The 8,980-nt window shown below is 44.4% G+C and overlaps 2 long non-coding RNA genes across 2 annotated transcripts; one reads left to right on the forward strand and one right to left on the reverse strand.

Annotated features, from left to right (window-relative positions):
* Nucleotides 1-3,173: 3,173 nt before the first annotated feature.
* On the reverse strand, nucleotides 3,174-3,807 carry LOC146809672 (uncharacterized). Its single transcript, XR_014965576.1, has 3 exons — nucleotides 3,752-3,807; nucleotides 3,531-3,660; nucleotides 3,174-3,446 (listed from the first exon to the last, which is right to left on the reverse strand). It is a non-coding gene; the product is annotated as an uncharacterized LOC146809672 (long non-coding RNA).
* Nucleotides 3,808-7,722: 3,915 nt separating this feature from the next.
* Nucleotides 7,723-8,356, forward strand: LOC146809673 (uncharacterized). Its single transcript, XR_014965577.1, has 3 exons — nucleotides 7,723-7,778; nucleotides 7,870-7,999; nucleotides 8,084-8,356. It is a non-coding gene; the product is annotated as an uncharacterized LOC146809673 (long non-coding RNA).
* The last annotated feature ends 624 nt before the right edge of the window (nucleotides 8,357-8,980 follow it).

Here is an 8,980-nt window from a genome sequence, read left to right on the forward strand (position 1 = left end):
AGTTTTAACTGCAGGTCCTTCTCGAAGCATCATGCGGAAGTGTTTGATTTACTTTATGAGGAGGCCCCTGATGCTGCATTTCTAACCGAGACCTGGCTTTCTCAGGACTCACTAGCCGTACCCTGGCTCGCCCTTCCTCAAGGCTATGTGCTGAAGACCGTAAACAGAGAAGGGGGGCGTGGCGGTGGCATTGCCATAATTATTAAAGATGTTTATAGTTGCAGCTTTGTAAAAGATTCTATCATAGGTTGTGAAAGTGCTATGTTTAAAATTATGTTGTCCCCTAATTTTATCATGTCAGGTCTTTTAGTTTATCGCCCTCCGGGACCTGCGACTTGTTTCAAGGAGGACTTTCTCACTAAGATTGCTCTCCACACCGGTAGGGCAGCCAATTTTACCATAGTGGGGGATCTTAATCTCTACCTTGAGTTGCACGAGAAAGCGGAGATCTCCAATTTTCTAGCTGATATGGAGGCTTTTCAGCTTACTCAATGTGTTCTCAAGTGTACCCATGAGGCAGGGCACTTGTTAGACCCTATTTTTTCAAATCTTCAATCTATACAAGTCGCTTCCCCAGTTCCTCTGGCTTGGTCGGATCATTATCTGGTGTCTTTTTCCTTACAATTGCAGGGGAAAGTAGTCCCCTCTCGCCCAGCTCCCATAATGAAGCGTCCTTGGCACAAACTAGATCTTGGCCAACTGTCGGCCTGTTTGGCAGAGAGTAGGCCTCCAATGCCATGTGATGTGGAGGCCTCAATATCTTGCTTCCACGAATGGGTTGGCCTTGGCTTAGACACTTGTATCCCAGCTCGTCTGGGAGCAAAAAGCAGAGGGTCCTCAAATTCTTGGTTTGACGCCTCTCTTGTTTCAGCCAAAAAGGGCTGTAAGCATTTGGAACGCGTCTGGAGACGTTCCTATGACGTCTCAGCTAAGCGGGAATACCGGGCCGCTATAAAACAATATCATCATCTTATTAGAAAGGCTCGGACTGAATATGTGGCAAAGGAAATTGTGGCCAGTACTAACCCTTCTAAGTCGGTATTCGCTCTACTTAAGAGCATGAGAAGTGCTGGATCTGAGGTTACTTCTCCGATTGCTTCTAACCAGCAGTGTAGTGAGTTGGCCGACCACTTCTTGGCTAAGGTCGAGCAGATCTACTTGAACCTGCCTCCGGTGGATCAAGGCGTGGGGAGTGAGGTTTTCATCTCCTCTGGCCCATTGGTGGGTAGTAGCTTAACTTCTTTTCATCTTTATCTTCCGATGAGTTCCTTGTTCTCTGTCGGAAGATTAAGTCTGGATCACCAGCCGACCCTCTCACTCCTGCTTTATTTTACCAACTTCACTCTGTGATTTCTCCCTGGGCTCGGGGATTGGTAAACTTATGTCTTTCCTCTGCAATGGTTCCCAGAGCGTGGAAACATGCAAAAGTTCTGCCACTGCTTAAGAAGCATTCCCTGGACATCGGGAACCGGCTAACTACAGGCCTATTTCCCTTCTTCCCTTCCTGGCCAAGGTGACTGAGTCCCACGTTAATGCTGTTCTTTCAGAGTACATAGCGCATAATGCTATCCTTGACCCTTCGCAACATGGGTTCCGTGAACATCATGGGACTGAGTCTGCCCTATTAACAGTGTCGGAGGCTATCAAGGACAGTCTGGATAGGGGTGATTCCGTGGCTTTGGTCCTATTGGACCTTAGTGCCTCCTTCGACACCATTTCTCATGCGATTTTACTAACTCGCTTGCGGGAAATTGGTGTCGAAGGTGTGGCTTTAGACTGGTTTCGCTCCTTTCTGAATGATAGGTCGTTTCAAGTGTCTATGCCTCCGTTTTCTTCCCAGGAGCATGCCCTGCCACAGGGTGTTCCACAGGGCTCTGTTCTTAGTCCTCTCCTGTTCAATCTTTATGTTCGCCCCCTGGCTGCGGTAGCTAAGAGCAAAGGCCTTGCATTGGTGTCATATGCTGATGACACCCAGCTGCTGATCTCCTTTTCTAAGAATTGCAATGATAACGTAAAGAAATTTAAGGAGGATCTCTTAGCAGTTGCAGACTGGATGGCGAGTAACTTTTTGCAGCTTAACGCCAACAAGTCCGAGATATTACTGCTCGGGAAGGACCAAGATGTATGGTCCGATGGATGCTGGCCGGAACGCCTTAAACCTGCACCCTCTCCTAAGAAAGTCGTAAAAAACCTTGGGATATGGTTCGACCAAGATTTGACTTTTGATGCGCAGACCAAGTCTGTTGCTGGGGTGTGTTTTGGGCTCCTTCGTGGCCTGAGACCCGTGATTGTTTTTTTTCCTCCTGAGATACGTCAGACCATAGTCCAGGCCTTAATCTTGTCTAGACTGGACTATGGGAACGTACTTTATTTGGGCGCCAACAGAACCAGCATCCAACGATTGCTGCGGGTTCAGAACGCAGCTGCGCGCTTGCTGGTAGGGCTTCCTAGGTCTAGCTCAGTGACGGCTTTGCTCCCTAAACTGCACTGGCTTCTGATGGAAAAGCGTGTTCAATCTAAGGCTCTCTGTATGGCCCACAAAATCTTAGCGGGGCAGGCCCCTTTGAGCCTGGCCAATCTTTTAACAACCTGCACTCCCAGCCGCCCCCTGAGATCGGCGGGCTGTGTGCTGGTCTGTGTCCCTCGTATCCATAAGGCCAGAGCTGGAGGTCGCTCCTTTCAGAACCTTGCCGCCAAACTCTTGAACTCCTTACTGCTTTCTATTAGATCTATTCAACAGCACTTTCCTTTTCGTAAAGCGATAAAGACTTGGTTGTTCTCTGGTCCTGCTAAGTCTTTATAGATTGTGTAGCCTGCTGTGTCTGTCGTTGGTGTCTGGTCTGGGTCAGGGCCGCGCTGGGACGCCCCGTTGCTGGGGCAGCCATGCGCGCTACAAATCGAATTAATAATAATAATAATAATAATAATAACTGGATTAGCTGCACATAATGTTAAGGCAGTTACTTTGCATAGATTACTGATGTTACCAGTTGTTCTGTCGGGTGAAAGTATTGCTTTTCGCATTAGGCCTAGTCACACATTGTTTAAACAATATAAAACAAATATCATTATACTGAAAACAACACACAGGATAGTTCAAATTCCAAGTAAATTCTTTATATATGAATTGCGTCATTCATATATATATACATTAATATTACCCGAAAGGCCGTCAGGCAATAATGTGGTGACACGAGTGACAAAGTGAATACTAAGTGCTCCGTGACAGTGTGTGTGAAGGTGTGATATGTACAGTAGTTTAAAATCAAAGTTATTCGAAAATGGCCAGGGAAATGCAAAAGTTCAAGCTGCGCAATGGAAGAGTTCTTTCTTTGGCGCAGATTCTATGCAAAGGTCCACGGAATAGTCGACGTTTCGACCCTAGTACTGCACTCTTGAAAGGTCAGTGCGGGTCTTCATCAGGACTTGAAAATAAGCGAGACGGCCTATGAGTAAAAAGGGGGGACTTAATTAGGTGTGTGTTAACACTGGAAATATGAAACATGGATTAAGGGTGGTAAATGACTCACCTTGAAAAGAGAAATGGATTCTCAGAATGGACTAAATCTAAGGAGTGGGTGAGTATCCGGCATATGTCTCAGGATTCACTCCAGTGGTATATCGTGTGGATGGGAAGATCAATGTATCTGGTGGCGGTATCTAGAAGATAATGAATAACCAGGGTTTCAACGGGAAACCTATTACAAATTATCCGTGTAGTTGGATAAACTAGCGCATAGATGACGCTCACCTATTGGTTTACGAAGCGCTGTCTAAGTTCAAGCCCTTCTGTCTCCTTAATGTGGGTTAAATAGCTTCATCAGACGAAGTTTGTTTCTGAAAGGAAGCAAGGTTCGAGGTTATGCTAGAATACCTTGGGTCCAAAGGGACAAGGTCTGTGAATGAACGAGATTGGATGGGGATTCACAATTACCTTGTTTGGAAAAACGAACCGCTGGCCTCTGGGTCCTGGCTCGTATGATTGAATAGGTATCTGGAAGATAATGAAAACCCGGGGTTTCAACGGGAAAACTAATTTCAATTATCCATCAGGCTGGATAAACTAGCGCAAGTATGACGCTCACCTGTTGGCTTGCGAAGCGCTGGGAGAGACCGAGAGGATGGAACAGGGGGAGGAACACCCAGCAAGGTACATCACGAGTCCGGTTCTACCAACCGGAAACACACGGGGAAATATCTACACGGAGGTAAACTTACAGATGGTAGAGTTTCACACACCCGTGATTCCATCTGTGACTATTTCACAACCTATACCACACTCGATTGAAGCCAACACCATGATCTCAATGAATCAGAATAGCACTAACCTATCTGACCCAATCATCAACCTATCAAACCATACCATGTCTCAGGCTGAAAAAGATATACTAGCCAAAGGTCTTTCTTTTGTCCCCACAACCATCCCAGACTCTTTCCAGATCAAAATTGAGCTACAACGCTTCTTTCGTAAAATCAGGTTGAAGTACTATTTTAGCAAAAGTACCTACAACCCGGTACCGACTGCCACAGGATTTAGACCCATCTCAACTTTCACCCCAGGGGCACATATGGTGAGTGATAAAATACTTGCATATGAGAAGATTGTACTCGAGGAAACCATGCAAATTGTGTCAGCCAGGAAGTACATAAAACACAATATCAGCAAAGATGAAAAGAATGCCTTACGTTCCCTGAGCGACAATAAAAACATCATTATCAAGTCGGCTGATAAGGGCGGTGCAGTGGTACTACAGAACACAGACGATTACGTAGAGGAGCTTGAACGACAACTAGGAATGGAGGATAGTTACCAACCTACCCCACGTGACCCTATGCCTCTTTTAAAATCCATGATAGAGAAGGTGACAAAAGGAGGTCTTGCACATGGATTCCTAAGCCAGCATGAATACGATTTCCTCAACAACAAAGAACCTCGAACACCGACCATATACACCTTACCTAAAATACACAAACGATTGGAGAAGCCACCTGGAAGGCCCATTGTCTCTGGATGCGGCTCAATCCTTGAGCCACTCAATCAATTTATAGACCATTTTTTACAACCCTTCGTATCAGAAACAAAATCTTTCATAAGGGACACGACACATGCCATCCAAATGCTGGAAGGTCAGTCATTTGATCCCCATACGCAGCTCTTGGTCACACTTGACGTGTCCTCCTTATATACTTCAATTCCACAAGACACTGCGTTGGAAATCATCAGAAACACATTAGATTCCAGATCAAGACCGCACTGGATCCCCACCGATTTCTTGATCTCCTTACTGGATATTGCCATGAGGAAGAACTACTTCATCTTCAAAAAACAATTTTATTACCAATGCAAGGGCGTAGCCATGGGGGCTACATATGCCCCAAGTCTAGCGAATGTATACATGGATCACTACGAAGAGGAACATCTATATAGCCTGGACAACCCATACCTGAATGCCATCGTAGTATGGAAGCGTTACATAGATGATGTGATAATGATTTGGAATGGGGATAACATCGAGCTGAATAACTTCTTGACTTGGTTGAATATGAGATCTCCGGATATCCAGTTCACAATGGCAAGCAACAACGAAGCAATTGACTTTCTGGACTTAACATTCCGTTCACAAGATAATCTGCTATATTGTGACTTGTACCGAAAACCGATGGAAAGAAATTCTTTACTCAAATACCAGTCCCATCACCCACGCAGCCTGCGAGACAACCTCCCTTATGGCCAATTCCTCAGACTGAGGAGGAACTGCACAAGAAGGGCAGACTACTTTAGGGAATCTGAAATACTCGTGTCAAGACTCAGAGAGAGAGGTTATCCAAGAGGCCTTCTCAAACGGGCAAAGAAACGGGCATGGTACTGCCCTCGTGAACAATTGCTGGAGACTAACTGTAAACAACCAGAGACAGACAAAATAGTCTGTGTGACTACATTTAATTCCAAAAGCAATGAGATAAAGAAGGTTGTAAAGAAGTATTGGAACCTGGTCGCAAGTGAACTACAAATATCACAAGACCCCACATTCGCCTTCAAGAGAGGAAAAAACATTAAGGATTCAGTGGTAAATGCCTACTTGGACACACCGAAACAACCTGACCTCAGGGACCTCTTGGGGTTAACACCAGTATCTGGACATCACAAGTGTGGGCATTGCAAGGCTTGTGACGTTTGCCAAGAAGGATCTACATTCACAAACACTGGTAGAACATACAAGCTTTCCCAGTTCACAAACTGTAACAGCATGAATGTTATTTATGCCATTAAATGCCCTTGCGGACTTACATATGTGGGACAAACAACTCAGAAAGTGAAAGTACGAATTCTCCAGCACATGAGCAGACTGAGATGTAAGGTGCAGGGGGCCCCCATGGTAGAACATTTTACCTCACACAATCATTCTCCCAATAACATCAAATGGTGGGTACTTGAAAAGATTATCCCTAGCACCAGGGGTGGGTCAATTGCGAGATCATTGAATTACAAGGAGTGTAGATGGATCCATTTACTTAACTCGGTCCAGAATGGGTTGAATGAGATGGAGGAGATCGCAAAACAAATGGGTCTACTCTAACTATCATTGCCTGACTCTTTCATGATGCTGTGCAATCACCTTGTGTAACTTTCCGTCTGTATACTTACTGTTGTACTGTGTTCCGGTTCCTGAACTTACCCATGTAATGTGCATGCTATGAATCACACTATGTAGCATAATATCATCAAACTACCTTCTCCTTCCTTTAAGTGTAATTTCACTGTGCATTCAACCCATGCTGGCCTATCTATTGTTCATTTATCATAACGATTGTGCCCAGACGATGCACGACTAATGGTGTGACTGCACTGTTTCATTTGGCCACTCAACAATTGAAGTTTCCATACGCTTGTGCTACGCACCATCAGCGTTGCATTCATTGACGTATTTGAATCCAAAACACTCCGTTTTAACATTGTTACGATGGTAACGTATGACACTCCTTGCCACAGGTGGCAACGTAGCATACGTAGTGACGTTTGCGGGCGTTCGCGCCGCGCATGACTCAGGATTCACTCTTTGACACATGGGATCCCCCGGATGACGTATTTGCATTTGGTCTCCATGACAACTCACGTCTTTTGACGTTAGCATAATCTGTTGCTGAGCAACCGACAGCGCTCGGCGTCCACGCGCACGCCACACTGAGCATTTAGGCAGACGCACGTTAGACCTCCTTGCTGATTAAATCATACGAGCCAGGACCCAGAGGCCGGCGGTTCGTTCTTCCGAATAAGGTAATTGGGATCCCCATACGATCGCGTCCATTCATAGAGCTTGTTCTTTCAGATTTAAGGCAATCAAACCTAAACCTGAACCTTGCTTCCTTTCAGATAAATTTCGTCTGAAGAAAACAAGAGTACACTAAGGAGACAGAATTTAGACAGCGCTTCGCAAGCCAACAGGTGAGCGTCATACTTGCGCTAGTTTATCCAGCCTGATGGATAATTGAAATTAGTTTTCCCGTTGAAACCCCGGGTTTTCATTATCTTCCAGATACCTATTCAATCATACGAGCCAGGACCCAGAGGCCAGCGGTTCGTTTTTCCAAACAAGGTAATTGTGAATCCCCATCCAATCTCGTTCATTCACAGACCTTGTCCCTTTGGACCCAAGGTATTCTAGCATAACCTCGAACCTTGCTTCCTTTCAGAAACAAACTTCGTCTGATGAAGCTATTTAACCCACATTAAGGAGACAGAAGGGCTTGAACTTAGACAGCGCTTCGTAAACCAATAGGTGAGCGTCATCTATGCGCTAGTTTATCCAACTACACGGATAATTTGTAATAGGTTTCCCGTTGAAACCCTGGTTATTCATTATCTTCTAGATACCGCCACCAGATACATTGATCTTCCCATCCACACGATATACCACTGGAGTGAATCCTGAGACATATGCCGGATACTCACCCACTCCTTAGATTTAGTCCATTCTGAGAATCCATTTCTCTTTTCAAGGTGAGTCATTTACCACCCTTAATCCATGTTTCATATTTCCAGTGTTAACACACACCTAATTAAGTCCCCCCTTTTTACTCATAGGCCGTCTCGCTTATTTTCAAGTCCTGATGAAGACCCGCACTGACCTTTCAAGAGTGCAGTACTAGGGTCGAAACGTCGACTATTCCGTGGACCTTTGCATAGAATCTGCGCCAAAGAAAGAACTCTTCCATTGCGCAGCTTGAACTTTTGCATTTCCCTGGCCATTTTCGAATAACTTTGATTTTAAACTACTGTACATATCACACCTTCACACACACTGTCACGGAGCACTTAGTATTCACTTTGTCACTCGTGTCACCACATTATTGCCTGACGGCCTTTCGGGTAATATTAATGTATATATATATGAATGACGCAATTCATATATAAAGAATTTACTTGGAATTTGAACTATCCTGTGTGTTGTTTTCAGTATAATGATATTTGTTTTATATTGTTTAAACAATGTGTGACTAGGCCTAATGCGAAAAGCAATACTTTCACCCGACAGAACCACTGTTACCTTATAAACTTACTGCCCAGGTTCTGAGGGATACTGGGTTACCCCATTATTTGCTTAGAGATGTTACCAGTTGAGCATGATAGTAAATTACAATATCAGAAGTTGCCTGGAGAAGCTTCTCATGAAGTGTCAAGAGTGCTGAAGAAAATGAAACTATTAATTATTGATGAGCTGAGCATGGTCTCAAATTTAATGCTTGCTTTTGTACACTTAAGATTGCAACAGGTATTAAAAACAGATTATGACGTTCTCTTTGGAGGAAACATTTAATTGTATTTGGAGATCTGCTACAACTAACACTTGTAAAAGGAGAACCAGTGTTTAAAACTCTTGTACATGAAGACACAAAGAAATCTCTGGGAAGTATTGGAAATGTGAATCTGTGGTTAAATTTTGAATATAAAGAACTCACTCAGAATATGTGACAAGCAAGA

This window comes from Triturus cristatus, chromosome 7, assembly GCF_964204655.1.
Source record: "Triturus cristatus chromosome 7, aTriCri1.1, whole genome shotgun sequence".
NCBI lineage: Eukaryota > Metazoa > Chordata > Amphibia > Caudata > Salamandridae > Triturus > Triturus cristatus.